We start from the raw sequence: 4,424 nt of genomic DNA, 5'->3' as shown, positions 1-4,424 counted from the left end.
CATTTTACTTTCAAGAGGCAGATGCAGCTTAAACTTGCATTCCTGGGGATCCATGACTTCCACTTGAGGGAACGCCGGGTGTCTCCGTCCTCCCTCCCTTCCCGGGCTGGGGGAGCGAGCGAGCGAAGCAGCAGCACACAGGACTGCAGCTCTTCAACCAATCGCTCCGGCTGCACATCCCCATTAGTTACTTTCAGGCTATTAACAGATGCCCAACTGCCGGCTTCCCTCTGCTACTGAAAATTTCCTGTATATCCTGATTCACAGCAGCAAAAACCAAGGTTTATGGACAGAGACAGCCAGCTGGTGCCACGAGAGCAGCGTTTTCCTCCAAACAGCCCAAGGGAAAAAATGGAGAGAAGCCTTCTTCGGGGATAACATTAATTGTGATGTCTTTGCATACTGGATTTTGATTTCAGCAGAGTTATAATATGTCTCTCCCATGGATGCTTGGAGACCGACAAAATGGAGCATCCCGGAGGAGAGGCGAAGGAATCTGGACCCTGCAGTATTAGTGCCTCACTCGGTAGATATTCATCTTTTAACAAAACCAAACTGCTGACACTGAGCCTTCAGTCTGCTCGGGGAAAGGACTGCTAAGAGGGAGAACAGCCCCACGAACTGGGCAGTGAGGTGTGTCACGCTGGGAACGGGCAGGGCACAGCCAGCTGTGAGAGCCATGCTCCAGCCCTGCTCGCACCGAGCGAGCACATCCCGGCCTGCCAGAGCTCCTGGAACAGCCACAGAGGGATGCCCCTGTGGGGAGATCCCTCCTCCTGTGGAGCAGCACCAGCCACCTTCTCCTACAGCATCACCTGGTCCAGAGCTGCAGGGGAAGTCCCCATCAGGGCACCTTTAGAGAACAAAGCACCTGGAGCAGGGCCAGTGCCAGCCCAAGCTTTTTGAGTCAGTCAGTCCCACACCTCGGGAGCCTTTGCAGTGCTGCCAGTTCTACCTGACGATGCACTTTAATATCACCAGCTGCCTCCCTGGCCTAGATGACGGGAAACTTTATTTCCTGCAGCACCTGTAAGCAAGCACCACTCTGCCCTGTGCTTAGGTAGGATTTAAACCCTGCTGTGTTAGGTAGGATTTAAACAATTGCCTCTGCCATTCCCTGCCATTCCCATGTCCATGTAACAAAGGTAAATGGGATTGATATATTCCATTGGAACAGGTTTAGAGTGAGCACCTTTTATGTTGCACGGAATAGTAACGAGTAACGTAACAGGTTTGGCTTCCTCCACTTCTCACGCGCAGGAAATCACATCAAAGCTGCTCTGGTAATTTAAAACAGTGTGTTCACGTTGCTGAGTCATAAATGAAAAGAGGAGCCCAAATTCCCCGCGTGGCCTGTGCGTGGATTTCTGCACCCCTGTGGAACTCCATGGGCTGCAGGGCAACCTCCTGCTCCCCCCATGGTCTTCACCACAGCTAGAAGAGGCTTCTCAGCTCTAGTGCCTGGAGCACCTCCTCCTCCACCTTCTGCACTGACCGTGGTGTCTCCATGTTGTTTTCTCTCTTCACATATTTTACCTCCACCTCCTCCTCCTCTAACTACAAAGAAGTGCGTGCCTACCTTTGTTACGATCCAAATATTATGGTTCTTTGGAAATACCTGTGCCCGAATTAGGGTGCTGTGGCTAGCACAGGTTTTTCCCATGAGAAATTTTCTTGTGTTTTATAAATAAAGTTTGGATGTTGTTGGAACAGTGTCCCAGAACTTGGACAGTGCAGGCCTGGCCAATCAGGCCTGGGGGAAGGCTTCTGACTGACCAATCTGGGAGACTTTTGAGAACTCTATATATGTGATGAAATCAAAACAATAAAGGTCATTCCTTCTTGCCACTGAGAACTGGTGCATTCATTACTCTGCTAGCTGCTCAACAGCGACAGGGTGCAAACAAGACCATATGCCAGTCAATAGTATGGGTTTTATTTGATAGAAAATATGAAGGGAAGGGCCGGTGCCGGTGCTGCAGCGATGGGGGGTGGGAGGGCGTGGAGCTGCGCTCCTCTGTGGCCGCGCGGCTGCTGTCGGCCTGCGCCGACGCCGGCGGCATCTGCCCTCCTCGCCCCCCAAGGCTGCTGCTCCGCTGGCGGCTGCCCGAATGCTCCGCCCCCCCGCGCCCCTTCTTATACCCGCCACAAGCCACGCCCCCTCGTTTTCAGCCAATGGCAGCTCAGCTTCCACTGTGACGTCCAGGCGCCACCTGCCTTCGCTCTTTGTGACGTCACAATGTCGAGGTTGGACTCTGACCAAACGCCAGGCACTTCTGCTCTCTTCTGCCGCAGATGCGCAGGAGAGGGGAAAGAAAGAAAGAAAAAAAAACCCTTAAACACACTACATTCATGAGTTAAATGAGCTAGGACACTGATGGTAGGACACAACTGGGAATGGCATTGGGGTTGTGGTAAATACATATTATAATATTGACTTTTTCTAAATATTAGAATGGATGTTATGTGTAGAATTTTCATTCTTACAAATGTAGCCTTCTTATAGATCTTTGGCTGTGTAATAATAACTAATGCTTTTTTTTTCTGTTATTAACTGAACTTAGGCATAATGGTGGAGTAGCTGATTTTGTTATTCTAGAGTACTTGTGGTTCACTTGCAATAGCTGAACCTCATGCTTGGTTGGAGAACATCCAAAGAACGGTGTGACGAAGACCCCTGCCGCTGACATTGCAGCTATCAGCAACTGTCATCTGCAGAGGCCACAGGACAGGGTTCAAGCTGGGGGTGACAACTCGACTGACCAAAAGCACAGCCAAATGGACAGTGCACGCTCTAAAAGGCGAATCAGAGGAGAGGCCACGCTAAACAGTTCCTGGAACGTGAAAACGAGTTTGGGGAAAAGTTTAAATATGTATAATTGCTCATGAATACATATTGGGCTGGTCTAATAGGAAAGGTATTAAAAGACAGGTGTGCTTCTGACTAAGCTTCTGACTTAAACAGCCAGCGCTGTTACTTTTGTCTGTGTCCCCTGTTGTCCTTGATCAAACTTCTAAATTTGAACAGGAGAGCGGAACCTCGCTTTTCAGAGGTTTAGGGCTAAGAATGCGATCGGGTTTAGGGCAGGAATTGGGGCTGGCCTTGTTACTTGGAGTGAAAGCTGGGGCTGGAGTGTGGGCTGGGGCTGGGGTGGAGGCTGGATTGAGGGCTGCGTTTGGGATTGGCATTGGGGTTCGACTTGGAATTGGGGCTGAGTTTGAGGTCAGGGTTAAATGTGGTGTTTGCTTCAGGGCTGAGGATTTAGGGAGGGGCTGGAATTGGGGCTGGGCTGGAAGTTAGGGCTGGGCTTTGGATTAGAGCTGGCATTGGCCTTAAGGCTAAACATGGTTTTTTGCCTTCAGCCTGGCCTTGGCATTGGGTGTGGGGCTGGACGAGTGTGGGACTGGGATGGGATGAAACAGGGGACTGTGAGTGTGTCTAAATGTGGGGTGAGCTTGAGGTCGGGATCAGGACGAGGTTTGGGACTGAATGCACGCCCAGCAGGCCAGGGCAGATGTCACTGCAGGATGTCCCTGCAATGGTGCCAGCCCTCCTGAGGCACCAGCAAAGCTGGGGGGAGCCAGGTGGTCCCAGCTCCAGCTGCTGCCAGTTGCAGGTGCTCACAGTCCCCCTGCAGCTCTCCTGGAGCCCCTTTAGGCACAGAAAGGAGCTCTGAGGACTCCCTGGAGCTTCTCTTGTCCAGCTGAACAGCCCCAGCTCTCCCAGCCTGGCTCCAGACGTTCTCCAGCCCTGGGAGCATCTCTGTGGCCTCCTCTGGACTCTGCAGCAGCTCCACATCCTCCAGCTGGGATCCCAGGGCTGGGGCAAGCAGGGGGGAGGGCGTCTGTGGGGGAAGGTCCTCTCCTCTGCAGGGGCCGGGTGGCCTGCTGGAGTCAGATGGGCTCCTTCATGTGTCCATGAAGGACAAAAGGATTGTAGCCCCTGAGTTGGCTGGGCTGATTGAGAGGGCTTGAAACTCGGGCTGAAGGGGATGCAAGGAGGCTCTTGGGAGATGAGAGCGAGGGAGCTAAGGCAGAGTCAAGGCTGAAGCCAGAAGCCTTGCTGAAGTGCATGGGCACTGACACACGCAGCATCAGTGGGGAAGAAAGCAGAGGAGCTGCAAGCCATGGTGGAGCAGGAAAGCTCTGAGGTCATTGTCATCACGGCAACGTGGTGGGATGACTTGCTTGGCTGCAGTACTGCAGTGGATGGCTCTATGCTCTTCAGAAGAGACCTCTCCCTGGCCAGGCGAGGGAGAAGAGGTGGAGGGCTGGCTCTGTATATTAGGGAGGATCTGGAGACCAGGGAACTTGAGATGAATGACGCTGTGCTCCAGGGCCTGTGGGTAAGAATCAGGGGGAAAGCCAACAAGGCTCCTACAATGCTGCTAGGAGTCTGTTGTTGAGCAGCCAAGCAGAATGAA

At 52.6% G+C, this 4,424-nt stretch overlaps 1 protein-coding gene across 1 annotated transcript in view; it reads right to left on the bottom strand.

The window, feature by feature from the left end:
- Nucleotides 1–4,424, bottom strand: part of LOC146428081 (ras GTPase-activating protein nGAP-like) — a 74,906-nt gene that overhangs the window by 30,696 nt on the left and 39,786 nt on the right. The gene's annotated exons all lie outside the window — the stretch shown is intronic.

This window comes from Lichenostomus cassidix, chromosome 22 (genome assembly GCF_008360975.1).
Source record: "Lichenostomus cassidix isolate B80296 chromosome 22, HeHo_3.0, whole genome shotgun sequence".
Taxonomy (NCBI): domain Eukaryota; kingdom Metazoa; phylum Chordata; class Aves; order Passeriformes; family Meliphagidae; genus Lichenostomus; species Lichenostomus cassidix.
The sequence above is the reverse complement of the archived record's forward strand: the minus strand, read 5'-3'. Positions and strand labels throughout refer to the sequence as shown.